Genomic DNA, 18,586 nt, shown 5'->3' on the forward strand with positions numbered 1-18,586 from the left:
TGTCAGGGTCATAACTCAACTTGAGAACCGTGTGAAGCAAGGTGAAAGTTTTCTCAACACTGGAAAATCTAAGAATTTGTCTCAAACACAGAACTTAGAGTGCCTGACTCTGAAGAAATTGACGTTTTCACCTAAAATAACTGTTGAAACTGTACATTTGCTACATTTTATAAACATCAGAAGGACACCACTGACACCCAAGTGAAAAATCTCCACCTTGGCCAAAATGGTTTCACATAAAAACAACTGACCTACCAAGGAAAACTTTCTGCACTCCCTGTGCCCAGGGGAATTGGGGGCTGGAGAGCTTGTGCCTACTTTGCAAAGAAGCAAAGATTTTAACCCCCGATGGGAAAGATGCGTTTAGGTTGCAATGCCGCTCTCTTTAGCATCTCTCCTTTTCTCCTGGGAGCCCTGTAGGTACCTCCCGAATTCACCCTTTGAGCAGCCCCACACCGTGATTTGTTTGCTGTCCACCTTTTGACTTGTTCTGTATAAACATTTCCCCTCCGCCCGCCCGCAGACAGCCGCCCACCTCCGCCTGCCTCCCTGCTTGCTGGCCTCCCCTGCCCAGGCTTCAGCTGGAGGAGCGCCTTGCAAACAACTCTCACTTTGGGGCTCAGTGTTCTCCAAGGCTGCCAGTTCTTTCAGGAGGTCGTTTACACGCTTGGCTGTTACTTCAATGAGCTACTCTGGAACAGCCAGTGAAAAGTGCTTTTGCTCCTGAAAAATATTGGAGCGCTTTGTTACAAATGTTGGATGAATCCATAGCCCCAGTCATCAAGGATAAGAGTCAACCCAACCCGATGGAACCGATGGCTGCTTAGGGGGTGATTGTGTTCCCCTAAAGTGCGACATGACAATTTCAGCTCCCAGATTATGTTTTGTAAATAATCTGCCATTTTCTCCTGATTCATCAAACTTCTTTTGGCCCTGCCTACCTGGTCACCCTCTTGTTTGTAAATTGCCATGATGCATAACTCTTAATGGGCCAAAAAAAGACACAAAGCTAACATTTACTCAATACATCCACATAGAGTGTGTGAAGAAAAACACCTCCTTGCACACACCCGTTAGAAAAGACATAAATTTTGACAGGGGAAATATTTCCAGGGGAGCTCTGTGTATTTCTTTACTCAGTTGTAATGGCAATATTATCCAATGAGTTTGCATTGCCTCCAACTTAATATTTTCATTTGGTCCTTTTTCCTCTTAAGTGTACTATAAAAAGATGATTAATCAAAAAGGGAGGGTTAACTTTGATTAAGGAAGTTAATTATGAGTGGCTGACTTGATGTGGGTGGGCAGCTCCCCTCTGTCATTCTAGTTTCTTCTCCATGGGAGAGCTAGAAAAAGGGGCCATAGGAAATACGACAAAGAAGGAACTACTGGAGCAGTAAAAGTCTTTAAAGGAAACTTTGACTTCCGCTGCCATCATCAATAAGCAATGCCAAAAATGTTTCTTTGTCTACATTTTATTGCACATTTAATGGGCCTCCAAGTGCTATACAAACATTAAGTATGTTTTCAAAATCCCATGATGGATTGTATATATAAGTAATCACCATAGTATTGTATACCCATTTTAAGAAGGGGAAGCTGAGTCAAACCTTAATTATAAGAAAGGAAATTGTCTTCATCATTGTTGAGTTTACTCCTGGAGTCCCACAAAAAGTAGTTAAAAAGAGGCAGTATTGACAGCTTTGGAGCCTGGATGCCTGGGTTAGATCCCTCGTTCTGCCTTCGTGTTAGATGAGTGAACATGGGAGAGTACTTAACCTCTTTATGCCTCAGTTTTCTCATTTGTAAAATGGGGATAATAATGATACCACCTGTCAAATATTCGTTTTGAAGATTGAGTCAATTTGTGAAAACGGCTTAGACCACCACCTTCCTTACATAGTGGGTGGTGTGTAGTAGCAGCTGTCGTTGTTATTATTATTACAGCCACATCAAAATGTCTAAACACTAAATGGAAGGAACAATGTTGAACAGAGAAACCTCGCATGTGGTAGATACTTGGTCTCCTCGGCTTCCATTTCTGTATATGACTGGGCTTCAAGGGCCAAAGCAGAGCATGCCCCAGATGGAACCCATCTTTAATTTTATCCCAAGACTTTCAGCTCCTGGGAATCCTTTTTCTGATGTGCTGGAGAAAAGCTTTGGTAACAACCACTCTCTGCTTCCCCTAAAGAGAGGGTCTAGCTGTCCTTCTACAAGGTCAGTCTAGAGAACGTTCTCCCAGCTGGGATCTTCCTGACGTTCGGCCACAACTGTTCCCACCTCGGTCGGGATTGAGGGGAAAACCTAATGTTACAATCTGTCGATTGCCTTGTGAACTGAACAGGAAGATTGAAACTCATTTCTGCTTCTAACGCTTGGGACTTCGCTTCTGGACCAGGCCCTGTGCCCGTCACACTCAGTGGCCTCTCCTTATGGCCTGGCCAGCAAGGGTGAAATGAACTTGGCACACACCATGTGGACATGTTTTCTCAGCAAAGTTACCCTGATGTGTCCAGCCAGCTCCTCAGGGGCCCCACAAGTTCTCCATCTGCCTGCAGCCTTTGAAGCATGATCTGAAAGTCAAATAAAACCAAGTGTTCTCTGAACGTGCCCTGATTCGTTTGCACACGTGTGCATTGCTTTGAGGCGGTATCTATGTTTACCATCTCTGTAAGAATGGTCAGGGGCCCTACTTTCTCCAGCCTCAGTCCTCTCATTTCTAAAACAATACTAATAAAAGGCATTCACCTCGATTGCTGGGGGGGATTAAAGAAGATAGGGCATCTTTTATACTTAGGACAATATTTTTTTTTTGTTTGTGTCTTGATTTTATTGTTTTGCAGCAGAATGCCCGACATAGAACACAACTGCAAAGATTCAGCTGTGCAAAAGAGAAAGGATAACATTTTTAAATGCTTAGTAAATGCCTAACAAATGTTAGCTGTTACGTCTGTTTGTTTGTGCATTCTCAAATCAGATTACACAGTTGGTAACGGCAGGACCCATATTTTCTAGCATCTTGGTTTTCAACCAAAGTAGTTTATACTGTGCTGTCGTGAGGAGAGAATGTCCATTCTGTTATGCCCCTCTGCGCAAGAACATGCAATTTTCTCTTTTCTCTACCTGTAATGAACTTTCTTAGATTTGTTTTTCTTTTTTTTTGATCTGTAAACCCCTGCCCATTTTTCCATTCAGTCATCACCTTCTGCAGGGGTCAATCTGTCCGGTGTCCTTTCTAGGTTCTCTTGCTGCAGTTATCGTTATTGCAGCTCCTGTGACAAGGTATGCATTGTGTGTACATATATACATATGTATGTATATGTATATGAAATGCTCTTTTGCTCTTCTTGAATTTCTCTGCTACATTAGAATGAGAGAATACACAATTTCCCCTACTTCCTGAAAAGATTTGATAAATCAGCCCTCCCTGCCCTAGAAGAAAGGAAAGCAGGCTTTCATTGGCCCAAGATTTGGCTCAGGGTTTAAGGGGGCTTCAAACCTTTGGTGAAAGATCCAGAAGATAACGAAAGCTTTGCAAGCAAGAAACAGGGCAAAGCAGGGAGATTTTCCCTTAATATCAGAGGAAAAGAATAGCATGAGGGGACCACCAGAGGATTCCTCCAGATTCCAGGAGGTTGCCCAAGAAGGAAGAGAGCGGTGGCCTGGAGAAAGGCCTTGCTCAAGGCATCCTTGGAGGACCCAGGAGGCGGCGGTGCTCCATACCTCCCAGCAAGGACTGGAGGGAGATGGTGCCCCGTCCTGAGCTCTGGGCCTGCTCCCAAAGAACCTGGCCCAGCAGCTGAGAGGAGGGCCAGGCTCCCTGTGCCCTCTTCCTGCCAGGTCAGCGGCAGTGACTGCTGGATGTGCCTCCAAAGTCCACACAGACCTCATCCGATGATGCCACCTTTATACCCCTATCCACTCTCACCACAGTCCCAGAACCATACGCCTAAAGGGAGGGCAACCCCAGGGGTGGGGGAGCTTCACACTTAGGCAGGTGGCTGAACTGAATGACAGAGCTGCTGACACGTCTGTCACTTCATTGTAATTATGAGCCTGCCATCTGTTCTCTGCCTCCTCGCTCGCTGGCCTGTAAGCAGGTAGGGGTGGGGTGAGGTGTGAACAAGGAGATCATCCCCCCCCACCCCCGTCCCCTCACTCACAGATGCCTTCCCAGGCCTAGAACACGTCCCGGCCCATAGTAGAGGATTTTAGTTATGCCACTTTGCTTTGGGGGAATAGAATCACTTATGCTAAGTCTAAGTGTGGGAAGTTATAAAGTTTCAGATGAGGCAATATGAGAAAAAGAAATCCTATGAGAGTCCAAGAACAGGAATGCTATATATCTCTGATATTTCCATCCCGTCTGTGGATTGACTAAGACCCACTTCAGGTGCTGAATCCTGGTACCAACAGGCACGAATAGTGGGCAGGGTTATGTGGGAGTAACATGGCTGCTGGCTTGACCCTAACTAGCTTTTTTTTTCGTACAACACAGGAAAATATAGCTTTTATTTTATTGAACTTGCTTTTGAAAGCTGGAACAAACTCCAAAATCTTTCTTATTCAGATCTTTGCACCCTTTTAAGGGTGACACTCTACATTTCTCTTTCCTGTCTAAGGCATAGTGTCTGCTGTTCATGAACGGGTTAGTGGGAGATTCCCAGAAACCCAGGCTGATCATCTCAGGTTTAATAATTCCAACTCTGCTCCCAGTTTCTCCTGAATGTCTCATCATTCATATGGAGACCAGACGTTTTCCAGAATCATGTAAGTGTAGTTTTAAAGTAGCAAGATGCCTTTAAGATACAATAGAAAATAATAAATGGATATATCCTCACCTAGAGAATAGCCATAGAATAATTTATAGTTATATTACTTTCACTTTCTGTTATAAAATAACTATTGCTATGTACAAGGAAACAGTTTTGCAAGTGATAACGGTCTTATTCGATTCTGGCTGATTTAAGTAGCAAAAAAACTATCGATAGGGTATTGGGTAGTTCATAGAATTACCCGGAAGATTAGGAAACCAGCCTTAGAAAATGGGCAGCAAGAAAAAACCATGATGAAAACGACAATACAGAATCTGCCTATTGAGTGCACCACACCGAACACCAGATGCCACAGTTTACACCACTGTTGCTGCTGACATCAGATACTGCTCACAAGAAAGAAAACAGCAGCCCCTAATGTCCGAGAACTGATCTGATCTGATGTTCACAATTAAACCGTATTGTTCACTCACAGCCACACCCATCTCAGACAAGGTCCCTATGCAACACAAAATAACAAACATCTCCCCTTTTGCTGAGTGAGTACCTGCTACTTCTTTACCGATTGCAGCTTTATCCTTGCTCTAGTCTGCCCTCCCTGTGGATACGATTTACTGAGACAATCGAGAATTGCCCCTGGGTTCTGACAGTATCCCTCCCTTCTTTGATCTTCCTTGAAATTATCAACCAAAGCCCAAATCCTATAACAGGGTTTTTTTTCCTAATACCCTCTTACTGAGACTCCCCGTGGTTCTCTAGGATTTGCACACTCCCTCGCTGCAATGAGTAATGCCCTCAACTTCTTCAACTACAGATGTGGCCCTTGATGTTGGTGGCTGAAGGGCATTGATATCATAGCGAGTTCCCTACCACCACTGCCTTTAAAGGATGCTACCATCCCTACAGCTGTCTCCATAGAGAATCCCCCATCCCTGTTTCTTTGTGTCATTAGTTCCAGGTTCAAAACCCCAAGTGGGCACCTCTGATTAGCTGATGCCTGTAGGAGCGGGGGGAATGAGAAATTGATGTTTTGGGATTTCTTTGCATCCCACCAAGGCTCATAGAGAAAGGAATTTGCAAAACATGGTAAGGAAGTTCAGAAAAGGTCTGGGAGAGGGAGGTAGACAAGGAGGAAGGGAGGAAGGAAGGGAGGGAAGGAGGAAGGGAGGAAGGAAGGGAGGGAGGGAGGAAGGAAGGGAGGGAAGGAGGAAGGGAGGAAGGAAGGGAGGGAGGGAGGAAGGAAGGCAGGAAGGAAGGAAGGAAGGGAGGGAGGGAGGAAGGAAGGGAGGAAGGGAGGAAGGGAGGGAGGGGGGGAGGGAGGGAGGAAGGAAGGGAGGGAGGGAGGAAGGAAGGGAGGAAGGGAGGAAGGGAGGGAGGGAGGGAGGAAGGAAGGGAGGGAGGGAGGGAGGGAGGAAGGAAGGGAGGAAGGGAGGGAGGGAGGGAGGAAGGGAGGGAGGGAGGGAGGAAGGAAGGAAGGGAGGGAAGGAGGGAGGAAGGAAGGCAGGAAGGAAGGGAGGGAGGAAGGAAGGAGGGAAGGGAGGGAGGGAGGAAGGAAGGAAGGAAGAAAAAAGAAAGAAGGAAGGAAAGCCTGGATGTGTTATTTTTAAAATGGCTCATATAAAAAATGACACGTGAGCTAAAGAAAGAGGAAGAGATTGCATTGTACTCCCCAAACCATGACCTGAGAAGTTACCCCTCCCTCCAGGCACCTGATACTTGGTGGCGGTATAGACACGAAAGCAGGGTGGAACAGTAGTAGCTATGCTGCCCTCTGCTTCCAAATGGCAAACTCGCTGTATTTTGGCTTCCCTTCTGTGTCAGTTAGGGTTATGTTTGACTGCATAGGTCAGCAAAACCCAAATGACAGTGGTCTAAACCAGATAAACGTTTTTCTCTCCCATTTAGTGGCAGCTCCACTAGCACGCACTTCCTTTTTACTTGCTGCTCCATCGCCCTTAGCATCCTTAGATGTGCTCTTAAGCTCCAGGAGTACATCCCCGTGATCCTCACCTTCAAATCTTTACATCCATATTTCAGGGAACAGGAAGAGGGAGGCGACCGAGGAGTTCTCATGCTCTCCTTCTGCCTTCAAGGAGGCTTCCTGGAACCTCCACGCAACACGACAGTATGTATTTTATTGGTCAGACCTTGGTCACAGACCCACACACAACTGAATGGGGAAAGGCATGCTGAGAGGTGTAGACTTTTAGCTGGGCAAAATATCAAAAGGAATGGGAGAATGAATGTTAGAGTAACACATAGCAGTCCCGGCCACAACTCATTTAACACTTTTCAGAGTATTTTAATGAGCAAACATACGTGAACTGCAGTAACACACTTACTGGAAAAAATCTTATTACCTTCAGAAACATGTAACAGGTTATCTCAGCCAGCTTCCTGAAATGGTTTACTCGCTACTCTCAGATTCACCAGTCAGCTATAAGCTAGATCTTTAAGCCTACTGTTGGCTTTTTTCTTGTTTTTCTAGTTTCTGTTTTCCCAGAACTGGAGGAGGTGACAATGTTAAGTCTGACTCCTGGCAACCAAATCGAGAAGGATAAAAAAAAGAGTTTGTTTTGTTTTTATAAAGGCGATGAAAATGAAATTAACAAAACAGAAACATGTTTACTTCATTTCGTTTCTGCCAGAATGTACATTTGCTGTGGTCTAGATAAATGGTTCTCAAATTGTGATCTCAGGGCCATTGGTGGTCCCATATGTCCTAGGTGGTCCCGTGGTCAATAACAAATACATTCTAAAATTCCACCTAAACTTGTGTTTCAAATTTATTTTAATTTACTTGTTGAATTTAAATCAAAATGTAAGAATCAATATTTTAAAATTGTAACCTCAGCAATGATTATTAATTTGAGAAAAGATTTCTCAAGATTTGTGTGTGTGTGTGGTGGTAGAGTAGGTGGTCCAGAGGGCCTTTGCCCAATCTTCATGTTCTACACTTTGAAAAAATTGAAACCATAAAGTCTATCCTCTTCAGCCAAGGGTCATCCACTGGGCTATAAGACTAAAATTATCAGTTATAGAGGACTCATCAGTAAGCTTTATGTCAAAATTTGGAACAAGATACAAGAGCCAATGTAGAGTCTATGGGATGAGCTTTCTGCAGGAATGGACCTACAAATAGCCCATCTGGTACTGTGATATGGAGTCACCTTATGATGATACAGAGACCAACAAAGAAGACTCCCTTAAAATGTAGCCAAGGTTAAGGAAGGTCAATTTAAGCTTGAAGATTTTGATATTACTACCAAACTGGGGAGTAAAAACACACGATTGGTTGATGGAGTTGAAAAAGAAAAAAAAAAAAAGCATTTGAGAGTAAGAAAATTTTAGGTTTATATAGTTTTTTCCAGAGATGAGGCCGAGAATGAGTCACACTGTTGTGTATGTCAGATTGGTTGGTCTATTAGTCAGCTTTTGTTACACAGTCTTATTTCTTATATTGCCCAACTTTCTTCTAATTCCGGATTCACCAAGTAATTTTCTTATTTTATTTGGTTTCACAAATACATACCAGTTCTGACTGAGATGTGTGTATTGGTGTGAGCTTGGCACTTGGGCTGTAAAATTGGCTGCTTTTAATTCATCCTTTTATTCATGGTGCTTTACTGAGCATCTGCTTTGTGCTAAATACTATGTTAGGTACTGCAGATATACTATCTCAAGGGGGATAAATTCCCACGGATCAAATTTGCAATACTTAAATAAATAAAAATATGTTTCTGAACCATGGATGACCAACCTAGGTAGTGTCATTCTGTAAAGCCCTTCTTGAAATAGCTTTCCTGGCCTTACACTGGGTTCCCTTAAAATCTGAACCTAAAACAAAGGCTTATGACCAGGTATTAAATTTGGGATGTGATTCTAGAAAGTAGCACTAAAAAGCAGGCGTAAAGCAGGGCAGGGAAGGAGAAAGGGTCAATAGGAGGATGCATTATTGAGTTGGCCACCAGTATGGGAAAATGGAGCTTGATTCTGTGGAATTCTCTGAAGGAGCTTCATGAAATACATAGCTGGATGGCTTGCCCAGGAAACAAAATTGGAAAGCATTTATCCTTCAATGTACATCCCAGTTTGGTCAAGGATAGCTTCACGTCGCATTAACTTCCTTGCATTTCTGGAGTCTACATGCACAAGTGCCAAGCCTGGGTCCATGAGCATCCCATGCTACAGCATCAGAGAAGCTCAGGACAGGAAGTAAGAAGCAGGCAGCAAGATCCAGTACAAAGCACTCTCAAGTTATATTGTTATACCTGGTGAAGTGTTAAAGCCTCCATAGAACTTATTGTTACAACCATGGCTGGCTGTGATAAGTAACTCCGAGAGGATTTGAAAAAGTGCATAAGAAATAACCTATAAGGTATTCTGTGACCATCATAGTGATCAGTAATGTGATCGTCTTGTTCCTTATAATCTGAATGTCTTCACCGTCTCTAGCTACTACCTCCACCATCTCTCACCAGCCCTTCCATTCCTTCACCACCATCTATGCTCCTTACCACCACCTCCACCACTACCCTACCTTCAGCACCACCTCCACGCCCCCAGTGAGCACCACAGTCAGTGCCTTTTCCTCTGCCAACAGTGCTGCCACCACTACTGTGAGACTGTACTGCCACCTTCATCCCCCACCACCAGATGTAAGTCAGTTACACCGTCATTGACAGTGTCTCAAAACTCTATGCTCTGAATGTTACCTCTGAGTGTTTACATTTCTTAATAAACAGAATCTTTAGTCTTGGACTAAAAGTTCTTGTGGGAGCTTAAATTAGGGAAGACTTGATCACATCTTAAATAACTGGGAAGTGCTTAAAAGGTTTTTAAGTTTTGCTACATAATAACTTGGAACTGAAAAAAACAAAAAACAAAGGAATCAAACTCAAACTCTGTAAACCTCATATCATCAGTGCCATAAGATACTAAACAAACAATTAGAGGTTTAGACAATGTTTTATACAAGAATGTTAATTGCAGCATTATGTAAAATGGTGAAAATAAGGAATAATCTAATTGTCTAACAACTAGAGAATCGTATAATAAATTATGGTGCATATTTGCAAGGAACAAATAATGATATGGGACAATGTTCATATTATATTACCAATGAAAAGAATGTGATATAAAAAGAACTAGTTATCTACCCAATATCTATTCTCCATTCCCACCTTCTTTCTTTTCTTTCTTTCCTTTTTTTTTGTTTTTTTGTTTTTTTGTCTGGACAAACTTATATGCATTCATTTTCCCCCCTTTTTTCTTATTAACAAAGCCTTGACTTTATCAGGAGTGGCAATGTGCCCAACTAAAAGATAACATTTGTTATCATCCCTTGAAGCTGGCTACAGGGTTGATGATCCAATGCCTGGAGATAAACCATCCATCTTACAACAGTGTGAATTAAAGCCACATGTTATGGAGAGATGAGCAGGAAGCTGTAACAAGACTAGATCACTGAGAACTTCCTCAAGCAGCTAAACCAGCCCTAGACTGCCTATATCCAAACTTCTTTTGTTATGCATGAAAAGCAAAAAAATTTTGATTAAGCCATTATAGTTGGGTTTCTGTTACATAAGCCAAATGCAGTAATACCCACATGTTCTGCAACTTAAAAAAAATAGCTTTATCATGATGATTTGCATGTCATAAAATTACAGATTTTAAGTGCAACTTGTTTTTATTTTGTATTTTTTACTTAGTTTGTATATCATTTCATAAATAGTACATATGGATCTGACATATTCTTGTTAAATAACTGCATAGTGTTTGTGGTAGTCGTTAGTGTTATCTACCGATTATTTCAATTCAGCATCAGGACACAATTCCTCTGCCCATGGAGTTAGGCGTGACCACCTAATGAAATAAAATGTCATCATAAGTGATAAAGTGATACTTTAAAGTAGAAGCTTTAAAGATTCAATGTCTACAATTTAGCACTTTCTGTCTTTCCCTCTGTTGTAGTGATATTCTAGACTGTGGCAGCTAAATCAGTCCAGGTGCCGGAGACACCGACTGATGACACAGAGTACAAACCCTAGCTGAGCCAGGATCAATATGTACCATGAGTGAAAAATAAATCTTCGCTTATTTTACATACTGAGAATTTGAGATTGTTTTCTCATAACAGCATAACCTAGTCCATCCTGCCTGAAATTATATTACAGACTAAGACTGTATCTTCATTTGTTCAATCAAACCCATGTTGATAGTCATTTTGTCTAGCTTGAATTTTTCGAATCATAAACAATACTGAAGTGAATATTCCTGTACACTTATCTTTATGCATATTTCAATTTTTTTAGAATAGATATAGTCTTGGAGGTAGAATTGCAGAATAAAGGGATGCACACACTTTATATTCTAATAGATCTTGTCTACTTGCTCCCGAAGAAAGACTGTGAATATTCTCTCTCAAAAGCAGAGAGTGCCTGTATCCTAGCCATAGCACCAGTAATAGATAGTATTATTATATTCACTTTTGCTAATCTGATAGACAAAATATTTTATTGTGCTTAATTTAAAATTCTCTGATTGGTAACAAAATAGGACATTTATATTCATATGTTTGTTGGGTGTTTGAATGTCTTTGTGAATTACTTGTTTCACTGCAAAGTGCTTACTTTGTTTGACCTTAGCTTTTTCCTCTTGAATTGTTTATCTTCTTGATTTGAAGGAGCGTTTACTATGGTTTGAATATTAATCTTTATATAATGTGATGCATATATTTGCTTCAACTCAGTCTTGAATTTTAATGTCTGTTGAGTACAGAACTCTTCAAATATGATGAAATTAAATCGATTGTTTTACTTTACGACTTCCGGGTTTTGTGTGTGGGAAGAAAGACTTTCCCCCACATGATTTTAAAAATTCTTTTCCACTTACTTTTAATCCTTCTATAATTTAATTTTTCACATTGTACATTTGTAATCCATTTGGATTTTTTTGATAAATGATATGAGCTAGATAAAAAATCTTAATGTAGGGCTTTCCAAATAGACTACCAGTTTTTCCCATAGAATTATTTCTCCTACAGATTCAAAATACCACCTTTGTTATAATCAAAATTAGTATGTATAAAAAGATTGATTATGAACATTGTTCTGTTCCAATGATCAATTTCCCTATTGCTATACCAGTATCCCTTATTTTAATTAAGGAAGACCTCTATTATTTTCTACTTTTAAGTTTTTTCTAGTAACTATTCTTACAAGTATTCTCTTTCAGATAAATCTGAGAAACAACTCATAAAGTTCCATAACATGGAACATGCCATGTCCCTCCACTTATTCAAATCTTCTTAGTTTCCTTCCTATAGGTATTGTACATTTCTTGATCAGCATTTTTAATGGATTACTTTTGACATCTTGTTTCCCCAGGTTACAAGACAAAATGAAGTCATTAGACTGAGGCAATTGCTTCAGTTCAAAAGCTTTGGTTTCATTCTGGTATTTAATGCTTAGAAAACATCTACTTATTTCTTCCTCTCTACTCAAGCAAAGCATTATCTTTCAGTTGTGACAGTTTGGAATAACCCATTGCATTTGACCTGCACATTTCCTTTCATCTGATCCATATTTATGTTCTGCTGCATGAATGATGACAGGGTAGTGGATCCCAATTGGCTCAATTCTCCTCAGCCAAATGGTTCTCACATTCTTATGCTGTTTTAAATAATGGCTCCCTCTGAGTATGTTAGTTATTAAATCACAGTGAAATTCTTTTTGCACAACATGATGTTACATTTATATTAAACCCTTGAGAGCAGCAATGTAGTACATATTGCACATATGGGCCTGAAGGGCCTAAACATGTATAGGAAGTAGAAGTATAGATTCTTAGAAAAAGAGGCATCGGCACATTTTGTTAAGATCCAACAGGTGAATTAGTAGTGGTGAAACAACCATGAAGGGACCCCATTCCCATCCATCATTGTGATACTTTAACTGCTAGGCTTTCAGAGAAAACAGAAATTCTAAAACTTGCTTTGAATTTCCTATTATAGCACAGTGTGCTTTTGAAATGTTTACAGTGATTTTTGTTGAGGACTTTTTCCCTTTTCCATGATTCACATGTGCATTTGTTTCTGTGCTTTTGAAGTTCTGTAAATCCAAGTAGAATATTAAGATCTGATTGAACTCATACATCTGAGATAACAAGACAGTGTTTTGGAAGTTCTTATCTTTCTTTACTTTGCATCCATGTTTTTCTTTTTTCTTTTCTCTCTATAATTTTTTTGTTTCTTCTCATTCCTTTCATTTTTCAAGTATAAATAGTAAGAAACATATTGATTCAGCATATTGATTCAGCTCATTGGAGACTAGAATAGCTTCAGATTCAAATTAAGGCTGCATGGACAGAAATGTGAGTTTTCTTAATTGCTGTCCATGACACAACTTCCCAGAGGTTCCTGTGTTCACCATTGACCTTGTTTTATGGGTTGAATTGAATCCCCCTACCAAAGATATGTTGAAGTCCTAATCCCCATACCTCAAAAAGTGACCTTATTTGGAAATAGGGTAATTACAGATGTAACTAGTTAAGCTGAGGTCATATTGAGTAGAGTGGACTCTAACCCTATGTGACTGGCATCCTTATAAGAAGACCACCATATGAAGACACAGAGATACAAGGAGAACACCCTGTGAAGAAAAGGCAGAGATTGGAGTGATGCTTCTACAAGTCAAGGAATGCCAAGGATTGCCAGCTGTCACCAGAAATGGGGACATAGGCATGAAATAGTGTCGTCAAAAGCAAACAACACTGCCAATATCTTCTTTTTTTCTTTTTCTTTTTTTTTTTTTTTTTTTTGCGGTACGCGGGCCTCTCACTGTTGTGGCCTCTCACGTTGCGGAACACAGGCTCCGGATGCACAGGCTCAGCGGCCATGGCTCACGGGCCTAGCTGTTCCATGGCATGTGGGATCTTTCCGGACCGGGGCACAAACCCATGTCCCCTACATCGGCAGGTGGACTCTCAACCACTGCACCACCAGGGAAGCCCCTACACTGCCAATATCTTGATTTCAGACTTCTAGCATCCAGAACTGAAAGAATAAATTCCTAATATTTTAAGCTACCCAGTTTGTGGTACTTTGTTACAGCACATAAGGAAATGGCTCCACCCTGCTTAAGAATGTAAATTTTGGTCTTCTCTCTAGTGTGCAGATTTGGAGCCCAAGTTAATTTTTCCTTTCTCCTCTGCATGCTGTCTCTTCATAGATCCACATCAGTGTATTCTAGAACCAGACATTTTGGATATAGATTATACTTTATTTAGTTTGTTGCATTTAGTGATAAAAATATAAACCAATAAATGAGCTACAAGTCCTCAGTTTGTCTGAAATCTAACTTTATATTCAATATTAGCTTTTATAGTTTATCTCCCAAGCCAGTGACTACCTCCTGGAAAGAACTTAGGCTCTAGATTTCCTCTAAACCACATCTTCAGCTCCAGGCTGAACTGCCCAGTCCATACCTGTGTGAACCACTAACTGGATCACCTAGATTCTGTACTTAGAACCCTGTGACAAGTCTCTCTCCTTAGGGACCACATCATGGACAGAAATCCATTGGTCAGGGCTCACATGTTGGGTCATTTCATAGAAAACCTCACCTTTGCTGCACCCAGCCCTGCTCACTGTCATCTTCCACACCTGCTGGGCTTCTAACTGCCTGCCACTTGCCTTGTTATCATGATCTCTGTTTCCCCTTTATGTATTTGCAAATATATAATTTTTTAACTTGTTTAAATTCAACCTTGCCCCAACACCCCACGTTCCTCCTTGGAGTCTTTTAACTGACCTTACAGTCCTATGTTCAAAAAGTGTACCTCTCCTGGCTCACTATAAAATTGATACCTTAGAATCCCTTGTTTTATTCAACATGCATGAGATTTGACTGGGGGGGGGGAGCACGATTATTCCCTCCAGCACACATAGGATTGGGGAGAATCTTCATAACTGGAATGCATAAATATTTCATGTGCAAGCTTCTTTGTGGAAAAATTATTTTATGATCTATATAACCCCACGGGGTGCTGTTTGATCTAAGTAAGACACACATGCAGCGGCATTTTTAGTGAAGTCAGTGGAAATGTACGTGGGTCCCCTGATGGAAGGAATTAAATTCAGATAGGGTGAGATAATTTCACCAGATGCCATATATGTCCTATACAAAACTGAAAATCGTAAAATAAGATTAGCAAGAGGGAAAAATACTTGCATTATCTGATGTCCTTCACTAGGAGCCGTTCAAGGATAAGCAACAGGAATTTTTGACCAGAGAATCTTTGCCAGAAAGGGGGACATTTAGAGCATTTTGGAATTATTTAGAGGTTGTTTTATGGAAGTGTTTTCTATCCCTAAGAACTCACACTATCAATCTGTCGGTTTTCTTTATTTCATATACTGCAGAACACTTCATGGGACAAAGCAGGAAAATCACCAAAGAGAAACAACCATCCTGGGATGGATTTCCAGAATTTACTCCCATAACCCATTAAGAAGTGTATTATTTTGTTGAGTAGAGCAACTGATACTTGAGTACGTTCCCAGGGCTGGGGGGTAGGACCCAACTCACGGGGTAGCATGAGGGAGAGAAACCACGATCTGTGCCTCCCGCTCTAGGCTTCCAAAAGCAATGTGAAGCTGACCAAAGATTTCCCCAAGGCTGTGCCTCCAAATGATTATGCTTCCTTGATCTGCCTCTCATCTTCCTCCAAACTTCTCAACGTCCCCAAACCTTGTGCCTACAGGGCCCTGAAGAGCTGTCCAAGTGATCAACTCCACAGCTCACATGTGGAAGCATTCCTTCCCGACAGACCCTTTCTGCTGCACACTGAACTCCCATCTCATCTGGGAAAGTTGGTGGGGACAGTGTTTTCGACTTGATTTTTTAAGCCTGTTGGGTGAAGTAGTCTGAAGAGACAGCACATCAATGCCAACATGAGCTCCAGTGCCTCATCTCACCTACACTAAGTGTGGAAAGGGCTGGACTCTCCGCTTCTGGAGAAAATACAGCCAACCTAAAGTCACCTCAAATATGAGAGGGAGGCTGTTGGAAATAGGGGAGTATCATTACAATCTGAGTTTATAAATACATAATAAGGCTATTCTATAAATTTAAGTAAAGCTTGCCCTCAGGAAGAAATCCAAACACATTAGCTCAGCCCTGGAAAGGCCTTGTCTGACGTTCCAGCTCAGACCTGGCTTCTCTGGCCCCTCCCACTCTGCCCTCCAGCAAAGCTAACCTCTCACAGTTGCCAAAAGTATAGCTTCAGCCCTTCCTTTCCCCTTTAATGTCCATCTCAAGGTCTACCCCACCTCCTTCCCACCCTAAGTAATTCTTACTCTTCTTTGAAGACAAGAATTCCAGCTGTACAGCCCTTCATTCTAAAATGTCCTCCTTGAGCCCCCAAAACTCGAAAGGAGGTTCACTACCTGTGTTAACTTCAAGTCAAGCACTTGCTGTTTTGTATTTCTGTTCACTGGCCTCTGTCTCCCAATAATCTGACACCTCCTTGAGGGCAGGGACTGGGTGCCAGTCACTTTGGTATCCCTAGTACCCTACACAGTATCCAGCAACAGGAGGTATCAATTATTATGTTTCAAATGAAGAATCTCTCCTTCTTCCCCTTGGAACATTCATACAAACAACATCATCAGGCAAATTTTCTCAGTATATTATACCTTCCCAGTTAAAGACTGTTGTGACTAGCTGGTGTCTGTGAGTCACCATATTTAAACCAAGACTTGGATTGGAAGCAACAGGGGTGAGGGGAAGGTCAGATTAAAACAAAAAACCAAACCAAAACAAAAGACTCTCAACTGTAATTTTATTGTCTGTTAAATGAAAATACTGTATATAGCCATATTTCTTTTCCTCACAGACTCAGGGTGAGGTTAAAAGAGATAACCCCCATTGACCCCTCTGGTAGGACACCTGGTACAAAGTAAACAATAAATGTTAGTTCAAGGAAGGGTAGTATAATAGAGTCTTAGAGGTCATTTCACAGAGTGTCCTCCTCCCTCCCAGTGCAGGAAGGGCTTTGGCTGAGGGTTGGGCACCCAGCCTCAGTCAGACCACCCAATGGGCTCAAAGCAGCCCATTCTGGGTGTGGACAGTCCTCATAAAAAAAAAAAAAGTGCTTCCTCCAGCTGAGGTGAAATCTGTCTCCTACACATCCATCCTCCTATTGTCTATGTGGAGAAGTCAGACTCATTTTCTTTGGTTTTATTTTCTGCATAAGTAACATACAAATACATTCCCTTTCTTAAAAACTGAAAACATTACAGTTAAACTTTTCCCCACATGCTTTTTATCCCTAGAGCCCACTCCCTTTGTATGTGTCAACTTTCTAAAAGCTATACCTCTGTTTCTCTCCCCCTTCTCTGCCCATTCTATTCCAACCCTTCTTGTACTTAAGCTAAAACCCCATTTCCTTCCTCATCTTATAAGATTCCTGTTATGAAAGTCTCCACCATCCTAGGCACTTCCTCTGACCATATTCGAATCCCAGTTGTCAATGTTTGCCTTTGTAATGTGTTGTCATTTCTTAAGGGTTGTTGTGAAATGCCTGTCCCTCCCAGAACAATAGTCAACAGATATTGTTAAAGGGAAGAAAGCAATTTACAAAAAAATATTTTTAGACTATTACTGTCTATGTTAAGATTTGAAGGTATACAGAAATAGATTTACTTGTATTTGAATAGAAAATGTCTAGAAGACTACACAGAAACAGTCAATAGTTGTTATATTTGGGAAGAGAGAATGAGGTATGACAAAGGACGGGGAGAGATGAACTTTTTTTTTTTCATTTAATAATACAGGGTTTAAATAATTTTTTGCCATGAGTATGTCTTACTTTTATAGTTTAAATTTATTTAACTAAAAAAACTTTCTTAATATTAAAGTATAAAAATCAACATGTAAGAGATTTAAGCAAAAAAGTGCATATTCCTTCTAGTGTATATAATCTGATTAAATGGATTAACATTTCTAAAAAACTATCTGTTACTCAGAAAAGGAAGGAGAAAAGTCAGTCCAGGAAGCTCAAGGAAAAAGTATCAAGGAAACGAATGATTACAGTAAAGATCCAAGCATAGTGGAAAGGAAATGAAGCCTCACCAGTGGACTTCAAATATCCCCACCCCATTGGCAAAGCCATCTGAATAGAGGTGATGTAGTATAGTTGGTGCCATGGCTCATAGATTTCAAGTATTTGGGTCCATTAGCAAGACCTTCTCAAGTGTGAGGTAATTGAATTAGACTATTTTTGGCTGATAACCCAGTGATTACGGAGCTACCATAACCAAGAATGGAGGGTAAATGTATTAAGAAGTGAAGTACATATATTCACCTTGGAGTGGGATGAGTGGAGAATTGAAAGATGAAGCATCCAGAATGATGACTGTTTGAACTGCTGTCATTATTCCCTCTTGTTTTAAATTAGCATTAGTTTCATCTCTCAAGCCACAGTGTATGTTTCTTAAAAGAAGAAAGAGGTCACATGTCTTGAGTGTCTGCTAATAGTTTACAAAATTCCTACTTAATGCTTACATTGAAGATATCTCAGCTGTAAAGTTCCAGAGGTACTTTCTGTTATGGTCTGTGAAGGGTCTAACAGTTTACTCTATTGGTAAGCTTATTACTGTTTCATCGATGCTGGCATAAGACATGAAACTCATGGATCAGAGACAAAGGACTTTATTACTCACTGCACAGCAAGAAGCTTAAGTTTCATATTGGTTTACATTGATTCTCGTGTCCCCCAAATCCCATGGGTGACACAAGTGGGAT

Source organism: Mesoplodon mirus, assembly GCF_964341445.2.
Source record: "Mesoplodon mirus genome assembly, chromosome: 11".
Taxonomy (NCBI): domain Eukaryota; kingdom Metazoa; phylum Chordata; class Mammalia; order Artiodactyla; family Ziphiidae; genus Mesoplodon; species Mesoplodon mirus.